Here is a 24,557-nt window from a genome sequence, read left to right as displayed (position 1 = left end):
ATTGGTCTCCGATTGGCAGTAAACAGCGCCATAAAGCAAGCAGGTGCCCTTCTGATAGCAATTAACGCAGACAGGGAACACATTTACAGATGCTCTTCAAACTTTGATCCTCATTTAAATTCTTCTTCGTCGAGAAGCTGCGGTCGTGATGGTGTAATTATGACAGCGCTATGACGCTTGTGATAGTAAAAGCGAAGGTCAACCTCACGCTGGCGCCCAAATTAAGAATCAAACTGTTCTTTATGTCCCGCTAATATTGGTATCCCGTCTCTGTTGGAACTTTTTCCTTACAAGTATATCTCGACTACGCTTATGTTGTTCTCGAAGTCGAATTTGGTTTCAATTACATTAAAAAGATATTATTCTCACTTTATGAATTGTTCTATTTTACGCGAAGTCAAACTTTCGCAACTATTGAATGCTTACGTTTTTGACTGTAGCTGTTTCTCGGTTTATCGGTTTCTCGTGTGTTTTATTTTTTTATTTTTTTCATCACCTTTAAATTGCTATTAAAAAAAATGGAATGTATCATATATCCCATTGATTTTGTAAAATATTCCCATGGTGACTACAACATCAACATCACGATACATGCATGTGCAAGGCTTTTACTCTCATATTATCACTGTATACTGCCTAGACCATTACGTAAACGATAAAAGAAACAAGTAGAAATGTTTAAAAGATTTGGTTGACATTCTGCGTATTTCGATTATACGATTCTTTAGGTTAAACATGCACTTGTCTTCCTATAAATAAATTTAAATCCATTAAAGTATAATATATATATATATACACATGTGTATGCTACTCTATTTACTTGATGTGTCTTCCTGTGAAGACAAATTGGGAATGTACCCACAAACGCATGCTTTTATCAAGCTCAGGGAATTGGAAGTTGATAAAAACATGTCGTGTTATTTTTCAGCTATCAGGAGAGATAACCCTAACACTAGTCCCTGGAAAATATTTAAGGTTTGACCTTCCTACGTATTTGCTTCGCAGATTTTTGCTGCAGCGCAATTTGTATTACAAAATGTAACAATTAACAACATATATAAAACATTGTTTTTTATATTGTTAATTGATAAATCTTAGCTTAAATAATCAGGATTTTTTCTTTTTTTCTTTTGGTGCATGAAGAGAATTATCAATTGTTTATATTTCGCCCAAATTAACTCAGTGTTTATTTATGGATTATTTATCGATAAATAAATAAATATTTTGAACTTTCTGTCAACTCTAGCGTAGTTATCGAGCGTTTAAGAAACGCCGGAAATATTTTGACCCTCGCCTTAGTGTTAATAATATACTCCCCGGACCAACACACGCCAATAGCAGAGAGACGTCGATCTCCGAACGTATTCATTTACAGCAATTTTCACTTGACCCACTTGACCGACACTCTCGCAAATGTAATAAGCGGAGAAAGGTCCTCTGGCCGAAGGATAAATCATCGGCCTAAAATACGACTGAGTGGTCTGTTGGTATTTTTTTGGAACGAATCATTCTTATTGATGGAGTGGGTATCTAGGCTAATATAGTGATGGACAGGAGCCTGCATATCGTTACTAGCCTTTACATGTACATATTTCGGAAGCAACATTTTCACGAAATGTTTTGTCAGCCGATAATAAATCAAAGTCAGTTCAAGAATAATAATAGAGTAAAATCATCAGGACTTGTACATTCGTCTCTATGAAGTGATACACGACTTCTTCTGAAGATTAAATATACATTTGTAAGACGTCTCAATGGAGATCGAAGTATCACAGTAGGTTACGCCCGTTACAAATTATGTTTATCTCAGGGGTTAGAGAAGGCTAAAACCTCATCTGTAGCGGTCGTAACCTACTTCACTAAGTCTGAAAAAAAACTTATCTGTAGTATATGTTACCTACTCTCACGTCTGAAGGAAAACCTCATCTGTAGCGATCGTAACCTCACTCTTGCGTCTCAAGTAAACCTCATACATTTATTATCGGTTGACAAAACATTTCGTGAAAATATTGCTTCCGAAGTATGTAAAGACTAGTAACGATATGCAGGCCCCTGTCCATCACTATATTAGCCTAGATACCCACTCCATCAATAAGAATGATTCGATCAAAGAAAATACCAACAGACCGTAATCTACTCTTTCGTCTCAAGTAAACTTCATCTGTAGCAGCCGTAACCTACTCTTACATCTGCAGGAGTAAACCTCATCTGTAGCGGCCGTTACTTCACTCTTACTTTTGAAGTAAATCTCATCTGAAGCGGTCGTAATCTCACTCTTACGTTTGAAGTAAATCTCATCTGAAGCGGTCGTAACCTCACTCTTGTGTACGTCTGAAGTAAACCTCATCTGTAGCGGCCGCAACCTACTCTTACGTCTGAAGTAAACCTCATCTGTAGCGGCCGTAACCTACTCTTACGTCTGAAGTAACCCTCATCTGTAGCGGCCGTTACTTCAATCTTACGTTTGAAGTAAATCTCATCTGAAGCGGTCGTAATCTCACTCTTACGTCTGAAGTAAACCTCATCTGTAGCGGCCGTAACCTCACTCTTACGTCTGAAGTAAACCTCATCTGTAGCGGCCGTAACCTACTCTTACGTCTGAAGTAAACCTCATCTGTAGCAGCCGTAACCTACTCTTACGTCTCAAGTAAACCTCATTTGTAGCGGCCGTAACCTCACTCTTACGTCTCAAGTAAACATCATCTGTAGCGGCCGTAACCTCACTATTACGTCTGAAGTAAACCTCATTTGTAGCGGCCGTAACCTCACTCTTACGTCTGAAGTAAACCTCATTTGTAGCGGCCGTAACCTCACTCTTACGTCTCATGTAAACCTCATCTGTAGCGGTGGTTGCCTCTCTCCTACGTCTGATGTAAACCTCATATGTAGCGGTCGATAAGGTTTAGTTCAGACTTACAGATGAGGTTTACTCCTACAGATGTAAGAGTAGACTACGGCCCCTATAGATGAGGTTTACTTAAAACGTAAGAGTAGGTTACGGCTGCTACATGTGATGTTTACTTCAGACGTAAGAGTGAGGTTACGGCCGCTACAGATGATGTTTACTTGAAACGTAAGAGTAGGTTACGGCCGCTACATGTGATGTTTACTTCAGACGTAAGAGTGATGTTACGGCTGTTATAGATGATGTTTACTTGAAACGTAAGAGTAGGTTACGGCCGCTACAGATGATGTTCACTTGAGACGTAAGAGGAGGTTACGGCTGCTACATGTGATGATTACTTCAGACGTAAGAGTGAGGGTACGGCCGCTACAGATGAGGTTTACTTGAGGCGGAAGAGTAGGTTACGGCCGCTACAAATGAGGGTTACTTGAGACGTAAGAGTGAGGTTACGATCTATACAGATGATGTTTACTTGAGCCGTAAGAGTAGGTTACGGCCGCTACAAATGAGGTTTACTTGAGACGTAAGAGTGAGGTTACGGCTGTTATAGATAATGTTTACTTGAAACGTAAGACTGAGGTTACGGCCGCTACAGATGATGTTCACTTGAGACGTAAGAGGAGGTTACGGCTGCTACATGTGATGATTACTTCAGACGTAAGAGTGAGGTTACGGCCGCTACAGATGAAGTTTACTTGAGACGTAAGAGTAGGTTACGGCTGCTACAGATGAAGTATATTTCAGAGGTTAGAGTAGGTTTCGGTCGCTACAGATGAGGTTTACTCCTGCAAATATAAGAGTAAATTACGGCCGCTATAGATGAGGTTTACCTCACACGTAAGACTATGTTACGGCCGCTACACACGTGGTTTACATGAGACTTAAGAGTAGATTACGGCTGCTACAGATGAAGTTTACTTGAGACGTAAGAGTAGGTTACGGCTGCTACAGATGAGGTATATTTCAGAGGTTAGAGTAGGTTACGGCTGCTACAGATAAGGTTTATTTAAGACCTAAGAGTAGGTTACGGCCGCTACAAATGAGGTTTACTTGAGACGTAAGAGTGAGGTTACGATCTATACAGATGATGTTTACTTCAGACGTAAAAGTAGGTTACGACCGCTACAAATGAGGTTTACTTAAGACGTAAGAGTAGGTTACGGCCGCTACCAATGAGGTTTACTTAAGACGTAAGAGTGAGGTTACGATCGCTACAGATGATGTTACTTCAGACGTAAGAGTAGGTTATGGCTGCTACAAATGAGGTTTACTTAAGACGTAAGAGTGGGTTACGGCCGCTACCAGTGAGGGTTACTTAAGACGTAAGAGTAGGTTACGGCCGCTACAAATGAGGTTTACTTAAGACGTAAGAGTGAGGTTACGATCGCTACAGATGATGTTACTTGAGACGTAAGAGTAGGTTACGGCCGCCACAGATGAGGTTTACTCCTGCAGATGTAAGAGCAGATTACGGCCTCTATATAGATGAGGTCTTCTTCAGACGTAAGAGTGAGGCTACGACTGCTACAGATGATGTTTTCTTCATACGTAAGAGTATGATTCGAAGTAAGGGTAGAAAGCAGCTTGTAGAAAAGAGGTTCACTCCCGAAGAATAGGTTTCTACTTGTGTAGACGAGGCAAGAACAGATTACGGCTGCTACAACAGACGTTTACTTCGCAGGAAAGAATAAGTTACGGCCGCTTTGTGAAATTTGGTAAATTCTTAATCGACTTTAACAGATTAACCAAATAAACAAGTTGATGAAATGATACAAACAGTAGTTCCGAAACTGATCTCCATACATGTACATGTATATCGACGGTTATCTTTACGTGCCGGAAAAACGATAGTTTCACAAAAATGAACGTTTATGTTTTCTATTTTATGAACGTTTGCACGCGTTGTTCACAAGCATTGTTTATTATAATTAAAATATTAATCAATCAAACATATTTATAGATACTTTTATATTTAACTTAATAAATTGTAAAATATGAGAGGGAAAACAATCCAAATTGGTAATTTGCAACTTGCGCTGAGCCCAATTTTGGATTTAAATCAAGTAATAAATATATCACCTCTTTAAAATCTCTTCATGCCAATTAAGAATCGAACAATTCAAATACCAGAATGCAGTAAAGAACATATAATATTTGTAATAGCATGCTGTGGTAATTATCAGTGATATAAATTAATTATAATTGGCCAAATGTAGGGCATGAGGGTATACGTAAAACCTGAGGACTGTGTTTACGCGATGATTTATCGGTTAATACGAGATGATGAACTCGCCATGGGCTCGTGTTTCCGCCCGAGAGTTTATAATTAATTTTTGCATGCAGGTCGGTACGCAATTAAAATCAGACGGTATTGCCATCTAGGAGGAACCATACACACGTGATCTTCTTTAAGGTAATTTTATTCATCTTCGTCTTCATTTTTTCAATTTTAATCGTCCAAGCAGTTTGTTCGAACGTTTAAAATAACATCAGGGCCTGCCAGATTTCGTAAACTTATATTTTTAGTGGGTTACTTCAACGTCTTTGAAAAAACATCAAATGCAACTTAATCAATACTGTATATATTGATGAAAACATTCCTGGGTAAACATTTCCGTAATTACAAGTAGCATCTAAGTGCATTGTTCGAATACAAAAATTGGTACATTAAAAGAGTTACTTTTATCCGCCCAATTATCTACTGAAGGATAAGGAGACAATGCACTCAAGATACCATTAATGATTTTTCTACGTGCGGTTTTCGTTTTTTAATTTTTATTTCACTGATTTGTTTTATTATCTTTCCTATTGTGCATCTTTCGCCAACCGCCGTAATTTGATGTATGTGGATTCGAATATGTACATATTTTTACATTTACGCTGCAAGTTCGATTCCTCCATAAACATGACCATAAGAAATTGCGTTCATATGACTATGAAAGCAACTGGATCAGTGTCATTTTTAATTTTCTCCTCTCGCCTCGATTAATATGAAACAACCGTTAGAAGCACACATTTTGGTGAAGTTAAGCTGTTTCACGATTCTCGCTTGGCTGACGAATAGGGGAATAACTTTGTTTAGGTCTACATTAACTGAACATTTAGAACGTAAATATAAGGATCAAATGTTATTTTTTCAATATTCATACCGGTATGGACGCAAATCGGTTACATAATATTTACCATGGAGTCATGTACATCCTAACTATACGCATACTAGTACCAGTTTGAAAAGGCCAATAATATGGCTATCACTATAAGGTATGCTCCCAGTAATGAAAATAGACACTGGATAAACAAAGCCGCGATCCTTTACACTTCTTCCTTGAAAGCAATTCTTTTAAATCAATCAAACACGAAAGCCCGTATGCATTTTTGATTAAAAGTGGCATTAATTGGTTTAAAACAGTAATACGCACACACTTGTATGATTGACAACTCCAATTGAGCGCTAGACTAACTCCCCCCGGAGTACGCGTTATAGCTGAATCCCAGGATCGATTGCAGTGTTTGTTAATATGCAAGCAATGATATACGTGATTATAAATGACAGAAGAAATCACCAATGGACCTCGCCGGTATTCAATCGACAAAATTGATATCAGAATGGTAGTTTTTTTCAGTGCTTCCAAAATATTGTTACGGCTGAGGCATTTTATTATGACATGGGGAAATTGAGGGAGCAGTCATTGTAAAATTATATAATAGACGATTTACAACTGCTTTGAGGGATTGTAGAAAAAGAGGCATTCATTTTTTGCTATCCTATACATGTTATTGCTGCGTAGCGGTATTAAATAAGTGAATCACGGAGACAATTATGGATGTACTTTGTGGAACACAAAACATATTACTATCCTAATATAAATTGCTATTATTATTAATGAAAGTCGGTTTTCATGATAACAGAAGCCATTACATTATACTGGCAATAATACACCGCCCGTTTTCTGCATTTTTGGCTGTATACGTTTTTGCTTGATATTAGAGGCGCAGCCAAAAAACCTCATTCAATACTTCGTCATGCCTTTAATGAGGGAATCCTTGGGGAGTTTAGTCACGTTTGTGATAAGCGTTGCAAGTTTGATTGAAAATAAACATAAAAACACGAACGATGTCCACATTTTCATAGAATATAGACAAATAAAAAGACTTATTATAATTAATACAAACAAATCAACTAATGGTTTTCTTGATTAGTTTAATACATAAAACAAATGCATTTATATCGAGGATAAGCATCCACAATGATTACTAGCTCAAGTATGAAGTATCAAAACGACGAATGATGAAAGAGGTATAAACAACGACGATTTTCGAAAGAAAAATAAACAACTACGAAAATGACAAGAAGAATAAATAACGTCTAATATTGAAAGAAAAAAAACAATCGAGAGTGAATATCGGAAGAGGCAATACTAATGACAAATTTCTCAAAATAACACGACGACGATACGATGTTTTGAGATGTACATTTGTACAAACACAATATGTATAAGTAACAAAGTTCTAAAACTTACTTCATGAATTATTATTTTATTACTGGCAGTAATCAATTATCCTTTAAAATGCCTTCCCTCTCAGTACGTAGGGTCGGGAGTGCTTCTCACTGACGTCAAATGTCACTCAGATATGTAGAGTGTTCGACGTTGTCAGTTTCAATGAGCCCTAGACCAACGATAATCGTCCGTGAACATTATAGGCGATAACCTGAGCTGGTGCATGTCAATTGCACACGTGTTTTTCGCGTGAATGACAGCCTGGAATTGTAAATCACGTTCCACAATCCAGGTAGTTCGACAAGTACCGCGGGACCACTTTTTTCGCAAAGCATTGTTAGCTTACATTTAAAGCAATGTAAAACTACATAACAAATGTCTTCCTAAATATTAGAGCAACAAGACTTTAAAATCGTCAGCTGGTTTCAAAAAATAAGAATACATCTTAAGGCGTGCATATGAACTTGTTTTCTTTGTTGATTTTGATAGCAAATTCCTTGTTATGCAGCCCAACATGTTGTTCTATTTACACATATATATTCTTGAATTCTATCTTACCGCGTGAGTGTATGCGATCCATTACACTTTGGCAGCTCGCCAATTACATGACCGCTTAACTAAAAAAACTCGTCCTTCAATTGTTCAAAAAAACTTCATCTAAATTGAACATATCTTATCCATAGGAAACTCGTGAATATTCAAATGACATTCTGATGGTCACTTGGGGCGTTAAATGCATGCGATCATAACAATCATAGCACAAAAGAAATAACACGAGGTCATCGAATATTTAAAACTGATTTATATGCGTATGCCTACATGTACGATGTATACCGACATGCTGCCTGCTGCAAAGGAGAAGTAAGCAATGACATGCAAGAGCAAACTTCACTACCCTCGGATGTTGTCTAGAACTGGATGTACATGACTTGATAATTTATTCACGCGCTGATTTGTGAAGAGGGATACTTAAGTAACCAATCAAACCGTCGCAAACCTCGATCAGTCTACACGCGATTTGCAAGTTATGGAGATACGTCCGAGTCTCAGGGTCGGCATATTTCTGAGAATTCGCGTAACGCTTTTGTCGTTTCCATTACCATTGCAGAGCTGTTAGAACAAATTAACTTGGCTTTTTATTGGTTGATTGATTATAACGTGTTAGCCAATCAACCCAAAATGTCATACAGTGTTAAATGGAAGAATGCAAATTAAAAAAACCCACAAAAAACCTACACACGGATAAAAAATCAGAAGTCCTATTATTAAGAAAACAGCAACACTAGGAACGAAGGAGAAACATGAACATACAAAAACCAGTTATACGACCCTAGAGCATCTGATAGGAAGTGCACATTTATGTCAAATACAAAATTTATGTCAGTATTCAACGATGTACAATTTGCTATGATTAACTATACGACAGACAATACGATGTCGTAGTTAGAAATATTGTCAAGAGGACCACCGTAAAATATTCCTGGGTAGATTACTTAATCTCTGGTCGAAAACCATGGTTAAATATGTCATTTGTTAACATAATAAAAGAAAATCGATGAACAAGTCAGATACAGAAATTAAAACAGTTCGATATGATGAGAACGTGCCTTTAATTTGGTTTCTATATAACCAGGCTCCCCTGGTTAGGAAGGTCCGATGCTTTATTGTAAATACAACTGTAGAATGCCATGTTCATGTTTGGTTTTTTCATTGCATCCCCTTAACGTTCAGCATTAAGGGGAATGGTAAGAACTGGTTCACCCGTTGTCAGTATAATGTGACCGGGCGGAATGCTGTGCGTAATGCCTTCGACATGGTTTTTCAGTGAGATAGCACTATCAAGTCGGCATTAAAGCCGCGCTATCACGAGGAGGCAAGTACAACCAACATACCATGTCTCCTGCATACACACTCGCAAACACGCATACACTACACACATGGAGGCAAGTCCTTAAATGATATTAGCTGTTAATAGGATATTTAACAAAATTAAACCAAACCAACCAAACTACATACATTTGTATATGTATGATACTAACGACGATACAGCCCAGAATCGTCATTGGCTATATACGTCCTGTCAACCGCTAATGATGAATAGTGCCTCGTGAGACACAGCCGGAAACAAATAGTTTGTAGAAGAGACAAGAACAAAGATAGATATTCGTGCTGCAATATTGGCAGCAGATCAGTTTTAGTTTCTCCAATGTTCTTTGAGCAGAAGTCAGAAAAAAACTGCAGTCAGCAGGGCTCCACATAAGTCGCCTCTCACGACAAACGATGTGATACAGCAGGCCTATTATTTCCCTGACAATGTGTACAGTGTCTCTCAACATAAATATGACATTAAGAACACGTATGACATAGGTTCATGGTAATCTGCCAATTCACAAAGGCGAACTATTTGTTTTGCGTAAACAACAACCATAGGATTTGCATATTTTGCTATTTTCTTCCTAGAAAAATGGAGGGTCACTGACCGAATGTATTCCCGGCAAAACAGGATGTTGAAGACGGTGGCCCTGACCCTGTCGTCGACGTTGTTGTTTTGAAGGGTTTTTATTTGTTTGTCTGTTCAACGTTTAATTTTTTCATAACAGCGAAATTTGTGCCATCTCCACGAACGATTGCTATCTGGACAGGGGAGGTTGACGAGTCACGCTGTCTCGCTATACCTACAATGGGCTAATCAGAGGCGCCTGGGGAGATACCGCTGAAAGGACAGGCTCGTTATATAAGAGAGGAACACGAAATCAGAATCAGAGTGTTACCACGTGGACAGCAGATCGATATTTGTCTCTTCAGTGTCCTTGATTGAGACAGCAAGAAAACAAATCTCGATTTTGTGAGGGTCCACCATAGGTCGCATTTAAAGCCCTCAGGTGATGTGTTATTAAAGACCTCTTTTTCAGTTGTCGACAGACCGGCCGTTACGACAAGGTCGTTAAATATATAATGTGTTATCAAATATTGACCCTCCCCGGTGTTTACAGACACCAGCCACATCTATCGCGGTGAAGGTGGCGACAGGCTTGCCAACCAATTACTGTATATATACGTTTAGATACAGTTAATGCGATAAGTAATGTAAGTCTATCCTCTAATCAAGGTTCATTGATGTAAGGTCTAATTAACTTAACGTCAACTTATATATACTGTTTAACACGAAATGTTTGTGGGTACTTTCCTTCGTGGTTTTGAACCATTCAGATAGTTTCGTGGTACAAACTTTCGTAGATATCCTAAATAAACAAACAGTAGACACGGATATCATCCAAATTCGTTTGTATTTATTTTCACATCACATGTTATACAATGTATTATATGACTAAAGAAAAAGAAGGAGCGTTTTCGAAATATTAGAATTCAAAACCATAATAGCAAGCGTGCATTCTTAGACATCGGAAGACAAGAAGCATAGATACATTTTAATATACATGTACATATATGAAAGATTTTTTCCCCCCAGAATGCCTCATTACACAAATCAGTCTTTTGAAAAAATACATTACATGAAATTTTGTTTAATAAAGATTATGATATACAGTGTTTTTTTGTTGGTCGGTTGAAAATGTTTTGAAAATTCTGTCTAATTTATCATTTAAGTAATAAAGCTTGATTAAAGGATCAAAGCCTTATTACTTCAGTAAGTAATTGAGGTAAACATGCATTTAAATATGTAGTCTTCAGTTATATTGTAACTGTACATTTTCTGAGAAAATATTCTATTATATTAAAATTGATATAAATATGAAAACATTAAGTAATTTTCATTAAGGATGCATACAAGCGTAAAGAATTTGAATTATCTCTTGCATAAATTGAAATGGGAAAACGAAATTTTACTGGCTATAAATAACGCAAGGCTCTTCCTTTATTATAATTGTCTACATTTTTTTTAATATTTATTGTCTCCCTTTGCCAAAATTATATTTTTTTAATTTTGTTTTAAATTGCAATGTCAAAGGAATAAGGAAAGACCATACATTAAATGAAAACAAAACCACCCAACTTTCCCTGTTACAATATACGAATCTGCATATGATTCTCATCACACATAAAAAATATTAAAAATTCTATCTAAAAACTGTGACAAGTTACAATGACAGATTGCTTAAACAGACAGAGTGCTAATGTAATAGCGAAAGTATAACATATACAGTTCGTTGTTTTGTAAGATGGAGTAACTCATTTGGAAAATGAGATATTGGTAATAGTTATCGTAGCATACATCCTTAAGTTAAACAGGCTTTGATAACCGAGCTCAGATTATTGAAACGTTAGCTATTATCTATAATTACACATCTTGCAGCCATATACCAGTTAGTCGATTAGTACAGGGTTACACCAAATCATGTGATCCATTTATCTAACGGAAAATTAATGAATGATATGGCTGCAAATACGGTGAAGAGATAGAACGGACAGGTCTATATTATTATACTGCGGATTAACCCATTTTTCGCGAGTTATTTTGTTTTGACGAACGCACGCCAGATCGTGAATGTTTATCTTAATTAATATGTTTGATGCGTAAAATGTATTACGTTAACAAGCGCACTCGTTTAAGGATAACATGCACGTTCATTGCTGTGTATTGTAAATTAACTGTTAGTCTCCTTGTTTCCCAGAATGAAGTTTGGTTATACATATTTTAAACAGGATTTTTATCCACAAATACATTAAAGTTACTGTAGATCACCAATATTTCGCGACTTCTTCACGTGTGTTCTTCACACACAAATAAAAACAAGGGATATATATCCATTTTTCCATTCATGGATTTAAAGTCTCGTTAAAACATTTTTGTTTGTATACGTAATTTCGGTTTGAATACAACTGTAGCATAGTTGGTCCAGGACACTTTCGTTGCCCAGGTATCTCAGTCAATAGAGCAATATTATAAGTTAACAACCTGAAGTCAAGAGTTCGAATCCCAGTTATGCTAAACAAAAGGTTCCAATACAATGGTAAGGTTATCCTCAAAACAAAAAGCCGCTTTGATATTAATTTTTATCTATCGCCTGGATTCCTGTCGTCTGATTGATGCTGAAGAAACCCTGCATCGCTATGACCGAGACTCCCTAAAATGCAGATCTAGAGGCATCCCATTATTTGGACTTTGAAGACCGGACTTGATGTATAAAGTAATAGAGCGCATGATAAGCTTGTGGTAAAATGTAATATTGTGCTCGAAAAAAAGCACCCCTTTTAGAATGTGCGTATAGTGTTTTTTCAATAACACATCACCTGAGGGCTTTTTCTCTACTACTTCAAATTTAATGAAACAGTATAAAGCTAATGGTTCTGTTTACAGCTGCGTCTAGATTTATATCGATACCTCATACAATATTACCGATGATGTAACCTTATTCCCTCATAAAATGATTTTTCCTCTTTATCAATCTTCGAAAAACGCTTTGACATTCCCTGCAGCAAATTTTTACTTATCTTTAGAAAATAAAAAAATAAAATAAAAGAACAGAAAAAATACTCTCCGCTACAATTATCAGGATTCGTTATCTATACCAGATGGGGGGAAAATGCTTCATCGTTTTTCTTATCTGTAGCATATTATTTCTGATAGGAAAGATTTAATGAATAGCAATATTAATCTGCAAAATGTCTTAATATTAATGCAGCCAACGAAAAAGGCTTGCTTTATCTGTTTCAGTAAAAACAAAAAAAGCAAATTGGGCGATATTAAGAAAGAGCATGGAGCCATTTTACAATCTCTATCTATAAAGATACAGTGTACCTCCAGCTGCGATTGCATAACGACCATCATTCCGATCGTATAATACCTGAAGCAGGCAGGTGAAATGATATCTACAATCATTCGATAAAAAAACTTTATGAGAACCATAAGGCTTTTGATTGAAAACTTTATCTTAAAACGATAATATCTCCATAGCAACAAGCAATGTTAATAACATCTTTTTTTCAAATACTACATTTTAATTTTCTCTGAGTAAATGTAGAACGGCAATTCATTAAAAATGATGCCCCGAAACTAGACTAATGTGTATTAAAATTATTTTTATTACATGAACAGATCCCATATAATCTTAGCCCCTCACTGAGAATTACCAAGTGTATCTAATATCTAAGATTAAAAAACGGCTATTGAGGAAATCACGTGAAATGGTGTTAATCCGTGTAGCTGAGGTATACAAATACTCCCCGGCACTGGTGGAAAGCCCTTTGATACCGTAAATACCAGAGATTAATATCGTTAATTCAATAAGTTAGATATATTCGCCAATGATTGATTTTCTTAGCTGGATTCATTTACATCCATAAACCTGGCTTGTCGCTAGGTCAGACAGTCGTGTGTTGCTAACATCAACACGCCCGGACACTAATTTAATAGTACTACCAAACGTTGGTGGCCGCGTTTCTCATAATATAGTTCACAGCATACATTCTCCTTCGCTTCTCCTGTAAGGTTTCCTCTTCACCGACCTCACATTCCTTTCCCTCTCTGACCGTTGCCTTCTGCACATTACCTATACAATACACACGATTACATCGTCTTCTCTTCTTACCATTCACCCTAAATCCATTTGGGCATCTACTGATCATTCAGTCTCTCTCTCTTTCCGTTCTATTATATGTTATTCGCTAGTAATCCTTCTGAACATAGACTGTACACGGCCCTATATTGGGTCTCTCAATAGTCCCGGTCTGATTTGCCATCTTAATACACATTGCATGATTTCTTCACTCGTATTACCCTATGTATCTCTGATATTCTGACCTAATTTAAACAACAACTCTTCGCATTTCTTTCTTTCACACTTCCATACATAAACCCCCTTTTAACACTCAAATTTTCACTCTCCAAGAGAATGAAACGTAACATATGGTCACACTTTAATAGAATCTTTCACTCCCTTGGGGGTGAGACAGGGTAATCTCAACCAGAGGGGTAAGATTCTTAAGGTGTCAAACACGAGGCTAGCCGAGATCACCCTGTCTCACTCCCAAGGGGGTGAATGATTATTTTTCTCTTACTGTTTTCCCTCTTATGTATTTTACATAGACGTTACATCAATGCAATACAATGTTGATGTGCTGCGGCTGAATTGTCGACGTGACGTCATTGTATTGTTGGCGTGACGTCATGGTATTGTTGCTATGACGTCATACAATTGTTGAGAACGTGCAAAGAACACGTGTAGCTTGTCTCAACCCTAGGGTGGATATCCCTGTCCAGGGTAATAGTATAATAATTCCTTACTCACTGCTCATTCAAAGTTCACACTTCCATAAGCCTCTCTTCATTACATCTCAAATACTATAATTTTCATATTCGTTCTTTCACTATATCTCCAATTTTCACACTTTCATATTTTCCGCTTATGCTCTGTCTTTCAGAAGAAAACAATTCCTTCAAAGTGTATCAGTCGTTTACTGTATAGCAGAAAACATTCGCCCTTTGCAATTTCCATAAAACAGACAACTCAATATGGGAAATAGGAAACACATAAATAGTTTGTCCGGTCTACGCCAGATACTAAGTTGCAAGAACAATTGACTATGAAAACTGTTATTGTAAGATATTTTGTTATGCTGAAAACTTTTCAAAAAATAAAATGATATAAAATATAATTGCCCTTTACAGGTAAAATCCATATTTCCTGTAACTACTATTTAATGTATGCTGTGTTTTCATATTTGTTGTCATGATAAATTTGCCCTTATCTCCAATGGGAAAAAGGTAAAAGTTAACCTGCAGCGGACATTTCCCCAGAATACAGTATTTGTATTTTCACGATTCGCTATCTCATTATCTCTCCAATACCCATCATTTTAATACTCCATAGCTTTACAATGTACTTTTGCTTCTTCCTAATAGACTTGATTCACCTTACTCTGCTGATATCTTCCTACCTATCATAGTTCATTTATCCTTACAAGTACTACCTTTTCGATTCACACGCTTTCACAAAGTCGTTCTCACTAACTCTCCCATTCCCCCGTTCACGCTACATTTCCGTAATCTCTTCACCCCCTGCTTTCTTCATTGTAAGGACGATTTTAATATCTGCAACATTCGTTCTGCAATCAAAGATTAATCTGCAAAACGTTATTATTAACGCAGCATGATTTAATTTGATATCCTTTAAAACAGATTATATAACATCGATATACTGTAACCTATACCAAAGGCGAGTGTATGTACCTTATATCACCCGATGTAAAAATCTGCCATGTCAGAACCGGGCGCACCCAGAGAGGAGATTTAGACAACCACCCGTGTCAATAGTTAGTCTTACGCAACATTTGATGGAAATTATATTTATGCTTGATTTAAACCATATCGGGTGTTACATATTCACAATTAACTTCTGGGTAAAAATATATCGAAATCAAATGAAGTGTACAACATAACAAGTTAGACCTTTTAGTCTGAGTTTAATGATAGAAGACGCGCAATCGATAGTATTGCAATACTCCTTTTCAATTGCACTTTATAACTACCAGGTTACATTGCCTATGAGCAATGTTATAGCTATTGCAATATGTTATTGATAAAAATCAAACAGTTAAATGAGACGTCGTTGTGCATTTTGTGCCAGTTTATTCACTCAATGGTATGGTGTAGCCTTATATTTTGCTAGAAATATTGGTTTAATATCAATTTATACAGCACAGGTCGACATTAGCAGATACCTTCCGACGTAGTTGCATATTCATGCTTGCACAGTAAATATATATATATATATATATGAGAAAGAAAAAAAAGATACATTATACAATCCATACACCAGGACTAAAGTCGACAACAGGAACCGAGGAGACATTGGAACTGAAGGAAAGACAGCATGCACCCTGCTGTAACGCATACCGACGCGGAAATGCATGGAGTCGCTACTTAGGACAGTGTTTCCTGTTTTCCGTCATATCTCATGTCAATTACAGGGAAAATAATACTTAAAAATGGACTCATGAAGATAAACATCAGGACACATTACGTTTCTTCATAGCATTTCGAATATATAATCATCGATAGACAACCCGTGATACACAATGTATTCGTCGATATGATCCATCTATATGGAAAGTTTAACACTAACCCAAATACACGATTTTCTTTTTGTATCAATTTGAGTTTTTTAATTTTTACCTAAGACATTGTTTATATTTTTTCCTCATGTTGGAAAAGTGTAGTATATTTTTTGGCTATCTATGTCGACGATGTGGTATATTTTGTTCTCCTGTGCGGATCCTGATTTATATTATACCATTTTTCTGTTGACCATGTGGTATATTTTCGGACACCTGTATTGACCCTGTGGTCTATTTGTCCGATATCTTGATGCTGTAGTTCAGTTCAGTTTCTTTATTTCCGAGAGCCGTCCGACTCATAGATTATATATCAAACAATTACATCATGTAGTACATGTAACAGAGGTTTTCATACACATTTACATTAATTAGTATATTTTGTCTCTTTGTTGGCGTTGTGGTATATATTGCCCTTGTAGGTTGATGCTGTGATATTTTTGTCCTCGTGTGTTGACGCTGTGGTATATATAATGTGATGTTTATATTTCTTAAATTCTTTTTTGTTTTTTGAATAATTGCAATTTGACACTACCACTTGTGCATGCAATAAAGTTTAGAAATAGTTGCATTCAATATCTTTATCATCTCAGTTTGTTATTTATTACCCTCTTGTTGAGCGTACCTATATTCCTTTTATACTAAAGTTTAATTTCCTATGTATATATTCCTTATTTCAAAAATCAATGTCAGTCAAATGATAATAAAAAATTTTTTTTCCTGGTGTGTGTCGGGAGAAAAGGGAACGGTTGAAAACAAGATTTTCTAGATGCTGTGTTTACTATCTGAATAATAGTAACATTTTTGGTAGTGTGTATAACAAGATTGTTTGATATTATATTTGAAACCATCAGGAAAGACCCATAATGGGCAATAATTATAAGTTTTTGCATGCTAGTAACGACGAATCTACACTAAAAGAAGATTATAAGTGTTGACAGCCGAGTTGACAAACCAACTTTAAACATCGATAATCGGGAAACAAGTGAAGAGACATTTACATCGAACCTACACATAATAACGATAATCGGGATTAGAATGAAGTGACAATCAATTATACCTACACTTAATATAGATAATCGGGAAACAAGCGATGAGACAATTAAATCCAACCTACACATAATAACGATAATCGGGATTCGAGTGAAGTGACAATCAATTATACCTACACTTAATATAGATACTCGGAAAACAAATGAAGTGACAATTAAATCAAACCTACACTTAATATAGATAATCGGGAAACAAGTGAAGAGACAATTAAATCGAACCTACAAATAATAACGATAATCTGGATTCGAGTGAAGTGACAATCAATTATACCTACACTTAATATAGATAATCGGGAAACAAGTGAAGAGACAGTTAAATCGAACCTACACATAATAACGATAATCGGGATTCGAGTGAAGTGACAATCAATTATACCTACACTTAATATAGATAATCGGAAAACAAATGAAGTGACAATTAAATCAATTCAACACCTAAAACAGATAATTGGTAATGTAAATAGGATGGAAACCTTCCATTAAAGATACAAATGATAGATGTCCGCGTATATGTCCTACACTGACAAGCAGAGAGGCAGTGGCGACGGACCAAATTCACCGTTCACCAACTGATTTATAGAGAGCAATGTCGGCTAGTTGGTTCACTGCTCTTTCAGTCAAAGAAGGCTTATTATTCGGAAAAAATCGAAGAATGTGGCTAGGATAAAAGACAACTTTTTAGACTCACAAAAACCTAATGGGACAGAAAGGTGAAATTATCCTACCAAGCTGTAATTCTGAAAAAGACTTAGCAAGCAAGTTCAGTGATTACTTTATGAATAAAATCAGCTCAATCAGGAAAAATATTACGGAAGTGAACACCTTTGCTGACATCGACATCTCTGTCATGACTGCTGACATTGCATTTGATGGGGAACCATTGAAAAAGCTCTCACCAACAACCCAGGACGAGTTGCGCAACATTATCATGACCTCGCAATCGAAGTCCTGTGAGCTTGATCCACTGCCTACAGACCTATTAAAGCCATGTCTTGAAGCACTGCTTCCTTTGATAACCGCAATCATGAATAAATCATTGGTTGAGTCAAAGGTTCCATTATGTTTCAAGAAGGCACATATCAGACCATTGTTATGAAAGCCTGGAATGGACAAGGAGGAGTTGAAAAACTACCGCCCAGTTTCTTCAAATCTGCCTTTTCTGTCTAAGATCTTGGAGAAGGTTGCGTCCCGGTGTTTAGAGGTTCATCTCCATGCAAACAGTCTCCATGACAACATGCAATCGGCCTACGGCATGTGACACTCTACTGAGACGGCCCTCCTACGTGTACATAGTGATATAGCTTCTGCAATGGATAACAAGTGCAGAGCGGTGCTTGTCATGCTGGACTTGTCAGCTGCATTTGACGTCATCGACTATGGCATACTTTATAAACGTCTGTAACACTCTTATGGAGTGACTGATACCGACGACAGTGTGTTGACATCGGATCTGCCACCTCACATGACAAAGTACTAGATTTCGGGTTCCTCAAGGGTCGGTGTTAGGACCACGAACATGTTGTATGTACTCCAAACCGATGGGAGGGATTTGTCGTCGCCATAGCCTTCGCTATCATTGCTATGCTGATGACACACAAATTTACATGGTCATAAAACCACAGGACAGTTGGAATACAGTCTCAGAAAGTCTGGAAGCTTGTCTGACAAATATCAGTATCTGGATGAACGCCAACATGCTTAAACTTAATCAGGAAAAGACGGAACTAATCGTCTTTTCCCCAAAGTGTCAGCAAACAATGGCTCTCCAGCTCAAGGTTGGTGCCAGAACTATTGAGACTGTTCCAGCTGTTAAAAACCTAGGGGTATACTTTGACAGTTCTCTGAACATGGAGAAACAAGTGAACGCTATTGCCAAATCCTGTTACTACCAGATCAGGAACATCGGCTGTATTCGGCAGTTTCTAACTGCAGATGCATGCAAGATTTTGGTGCATTCACTTGTTACCTCTCGGTTGGATTATGGTAACGCCCTGCTCTGTGGTATATCTGACAAACTAACTAGTCGTCTGCAGAGGGTTCAGAACACTGCAGCACGGCTAGTTACTCGTACTCGAAAGAGAGAGCACATCACACCTGCGCTTTATTCGTTGCACTGGTTACCTGTACGATACAGGTCGCAGTACAAAATTCTGGTATACACATACAAGGCACTGAATGGAACAGCTCCTCAGTACCTACAGGAACTTGTTACCCTGTATCAGCCGTCAAGATCACTGCGGTCGGAGTCAGAATCTTTGTTGTGTGTCCCAAAATCTCGTACTGTGACCTACGAAAACAGATGCTTTGGGAGGGTTTCGGCTACGTTGTGGAATAGCTTACCATCTGCAATTAGGAAGTAAAATACCCTGGCAAAGTTCAAAAGTGACAGAAAAACTCACCTCTTCACGTCTGCATTTAAGAATCTTTGCAAAGACGTCATGTAAATACCACCCTTTTATTTGTTCAATCATGTGCACATTGCTTGTTAAATGTATGAAAGTGATTGCAAGCTTTTGTTGTTTGTTTTCACAATTATAACCATTACTATTATCCATATGTTGTAAAGCGCCTTAGAGTAATTTTACAAATTATATAGGGCACTATTTGAATGCTGTATAATAATAATTATTATTACTGTGCAAGTTTGCATTGACATGACGTAACTATGTTTTTTATCTGAAAATACTGACTCTTGCATCAGTAAATGCCGTATTAATGCGAGCATTGATTTCGTAATCTTATTCCATAGACATTCACAAATGAGTGTATTGAATTGTCTTACAAGGGCAACACATCACACAATATTACAGGGTAGTATTGCAGATATTTGCAGATTGTAGAAACAATTAGCGAAACAAATAAGATCTCGAAATCTGATCTTAATTTTGGTGTGTTTATGTAGCACATCAACTGCAAGGTCAATATGCCTTTTCTGTATATTTTAGGAATATGTATGACTCACAAACGTTAATTTGATTACTGAAATGTCCACAAATGAATCTCTGACAGAGAAAATTAAGTGAAAATAAAAGCAAAACAAACAAAAACCCAATTCAGTTCGTACGTTGTTTTCCCCCTTTGTTTTCTGTAAAATATAACAGCTACACAAAGGGAAAGCTATCAATCACGGTAGCTTCGTAACGTCAAACAAGACGTACAACTACAAGCCCAAGAATACAAAACTGTTTTCAGTTTCTTGCAATGCTTATGAACAAAGGGATGTAATTATTTGTTCATCAGGAAAAAATACCTGAAGTGAATTGGTAAATGAAAATAATAAGTTTGGCCGTTATTGAATTTGACATCCAATGTTTATGATGATTATACCATTGTTTGCCCTGTAATATTCAAGAGTAACGTCGGCACAATTTGAGTGGCACTTGATGAAATGATAATTGGGTCAAATCAGCAATAACTATTAACACTGTAAGGAGCCTAGACAGTTAATGTTATAATTGTTGTCTGGAAAAACTTATTAACAAGGATATCTGCCGCTTTATATATAGTGATTTTAGTCAAATGCACGAATCTTTTGACGATGCGAATGTGACAGATGAGATGAATGTCTTATCAATGTAAGAAATATGTTGTACAAAACAATAGCGCATGTCTTTATACTATTTGTCTGGCTTTCTGCAGAGTTTTCTCTCAATATCGCTTAGCAAAGTCGGCCGTCTTGTTATCTTGATACCAAATAAATCAATAACGTTTTAAAAAACTTGTTGTTTTTTTTTATATATTTTATGTGAAATGGGTAAACTATTAGTTATTTATCTACAAATCGGATGTCTTTTATTTCAAAAGGCGCTCGTCATTTCTTCAGTTTCGGATGGAATCTTTGATAACGTCAGGCATAACGGTTGTTTGATAAATAACTTCTGGCAAGTACAGGAGCGAGCGAAACTTCAGTCGAGTAGGAGCTGACAACAAGCAAGGCAGTACATAGACGGAAATTCCTTGCCCATCAGATACGTACAGCAATCTCAGAACATCATTGACATCGGATACAAGTGGCGTAGCTAAGCAATTAGATAGAACTCTCATCTAAATGGCGTGTAATTTGGGATTTACGATACGGTGACGAGAGTAGGCAAAATATGGACTCTTCAGCTGTTGTGCATACCATGCTTCTAACGGACTGTCACATTTATTTATTATTTATTCAAATAAAACAAACATAATCATGGGATTTCGTAACACTCATTTCGATATTAAATATACAAGTCTTCACTATACATGGAACCAAGCTTGTCTGGCAAATCGTTTAAGATAAACATAAAAGATAAACCCGAAATAAACCTACATTTATGTAAATAACCAACACATTATTCAAGTTAAAAAAAAGAATGATAAATAATTTTGCATTTGTATTTAATTTCAGGGCAAATTATTTGAATTTGTACCTAACAACAGGGTTATTTATTTGGATTTGTATTTATTTTCAGAAGTTCCTATTTCCTTAATTTGAAAGCAGGTTACAAGAAATATTATATAATTTTTACAGTGACCAAATGTGTATTGAACGTAATAACAGTGACATCATTAATGACGCCAAATGCATACCGTTAACAAGACAGGCAAACATATCACTACAAAAATAATTATATATTTTAAAACACTCCATGTCAAGTAAACCTTTATCGCCATTTTAATGATGTTACATAAATATATAAATTACACATTTTCCATGATTGTCTAATTAATACTAAGTAATAGAGTAATGAGAAAGAGTTATATGGTATCCGCGGGGCTGTTATACAGGGAAATCTAATCTAGTCAAATTATGTTCCAGGATTCCTAAATATGGACTGATGTTTATAGATATTAACACCTACCGTAAGATGTTCCTGACCCCGCTTACAAGAACGGACAATATCTTGGCGTCAACCTTTCAACAAAGGACCAGTTAAAAGTGTCCAGTCACTTACTGGTAGGAGTGTGGAGAGAAACAACGACTCGATTCACGTGGATCAGTTCCAAACGATCCTTCCGAAACTTTTGTCCTTGTAGCAGGCCAAATCACAGCACAACTCATAGAATCAGTAAAAATGCACAAGGCCTTTCATCGTCCAACAGAAAGCAATTTATCATTTCACGGCCGTAACAGTCGTCGTATGGTTAATACATTTGCTTTGTTCTCAGCAGCTCTCCACACATTCCCTCCGGGGCGAATGATGAAAACTCCGAACTGATGCAAGTCAAACCAGGTAGTGAACGACTTTACAGATGTAAGCTCTATTGACCTAGAATGTTGTTAACACATTTGCTATTGTCTCTCCCACTTTTTTTAAACGTTGATTACCTTCAAACAACAAAACACATGCCAATAAATATATTATACATGAACGGGTCGAACAAAAATTATTTGTTTTCCTCTAACGCCTTGAGACGTAATTTTTCTACTATTCATTAGCAGTGTCGAACAAAAAAAAGTTCCCTGCCATAAAGAAATGCTTCATTAAAGGTTCTTTACGCCGACACACACTGGATAATCGCCGGGACCAATTCAGCCATGAAACACTTAGAGAACACAGTTGTAGATTGGAAAGCTAGCACCTGCTAATTTAGTTATTATTTTGTTCAAGTGAAAGTAGGTGATCGATGCGCAATGGACCGCCTCTCATATTAACGACCATCGGACATTTACTCCAGAAAACACATTTGTGATTACTAGAACAGTCTTCTCTCCTGTTGCTGGGAGATGTGACGAGAGAAGGAGAGGTTGCGAGCTCTCTGAGACGGTGTGATATAGCTGCATCTGATGCTGGATCAATAGGAGGATAGTGACGGGAACCAATCGCTATCTTGGACCAATCGCTATCTATGAGTGACTTGAAAGATGAAATTGACACCACCACTTATACGCACGGGTTCATTTATAATTGATGTTTTGTAATTATCTGTAGGTACGCGTTTATAAATAAGATTGTCACTAACGGCGATGTATACGTACTGTCACATAAATATTCGAGGTTTTATACAGACCGGCCGTGTAATGATAAAGTGTGACACGTTCCATAATACACAAGTTACATTTGTCTTTACCGAATTAACCGATATCAATGTTCATCAATGGGGATTGGTCAGTTACGACAGCGTGCCGTTATACCTTCCCATACCGACATCACTCGGACTTTATCATTGGGTCATATATGACAATATGTCGGTAATGCGAGGGTTATAGTAAAGAAACCGGTGTTACACTGATGTCGGATTCACCATGATGTCCTTATAGTCAGGTGTCAGTAAACTCAGATTCATACTGTATGCATTTATAACAATTTAAAGAGATAATTCGTAAATATGGCTCCGATACTCAAGAATAATACTCTGAAAAAGGAACGCTCAATTTTGCAGTAGAACCTTATAAAACGAATTTCAACTGATTTAAATTACACGTATCAAGAAAGGGACACCTTTTTTAATCTGGACGATTCAGTATTCTTTAAGTAATGTATTTTGAGGAACAAAGTGTCTGCACTATGGAGGTTCCACTGTGTTTCGTATCAATGTATACCTGAGAAAGATGGCATGAGTGTACATGTACAACGCATGCTCATTGAGATAAACACGTGTTTTGATTGACGGATAATCCGATTCACCTCATGCGATACATACCGGTGGCTATTTCTAGAGTGCTACTGTGATGTACATTTCCGAAGTACATTGTATACATGAACGAAGTCGGTCAAGCTACGGACATTGGGGCGGCAGACCAGTTTACCGTCCGCATCGATGCAATCTGATAAATATGTACACCTTTACCAAACGCCAGTCTTCGTGTTAAAGCATTGGTACATGTATAATCTCCCCGTGAGCCAACGTGAAACGCGGATTAATGGAACACAGCATCGTTTATAATTAATTAATAGTGTGTTTGTCGTACTTGTTCATAATTAATTATCATGAAGTAAAGAGATTGCCATGCTACCATTAATGATGAAGGTGTTAGACACTGGATGATGGGAATGCTTGAATGCTTAAACAAATGATACCGAACACTTTAAAAACATCAACAACCATATTGTG

The 24,557-nt window shown here is 36.9% G+C and overlaps 1 protein-coding gene across 2 annotated transcripts in view; it reads right to left on the bottom strand.

Annotated features, from left to right (window-relative positions):
- The window catches only part of LOC110464201 (allatostatin-A receptor-like), a 112,288-nt gene extending 89,037 nt beyond the window's left edge, over positions 1-23,251 (bottom strand). For both annotated transcript variants that reach the window (XM_021519293.1, XM_021519289.1), the window contains exon 1: positions 22,364-23,251. The gene's annotated coding sequence lies outside the window, so the exon portion shown is untranslated. The remainder of the gene's footprint in view (positions 1-22,363) is intronic.
- Positions 23,252-24,557: the final 1,306 nt, after the last annotated feature.

The sequence above is a fragment of the Mizuhopecten yessoensis genome, unplaced genomic scaffold (assembly GCF_002113885.1).
Source record: "Mizuhopecten yessoensis strain PY_sf001 unplaced genomic scaffold, ASM211388v2 scaffold10971, whole genome shotgun sequence".
Lineage (NCBI taxonomy): Eukaryota > Metazoa > Mollusca > Bivalvia > Pectinida > Pectinidae > Mizuhopecten > Mizuhopecten yessoensis.
The sequence above is the reverse complement of the archived record's forward strand: the minus strand, read 5'-3'. Positions and strand labels throughout refer to the sequence as shown.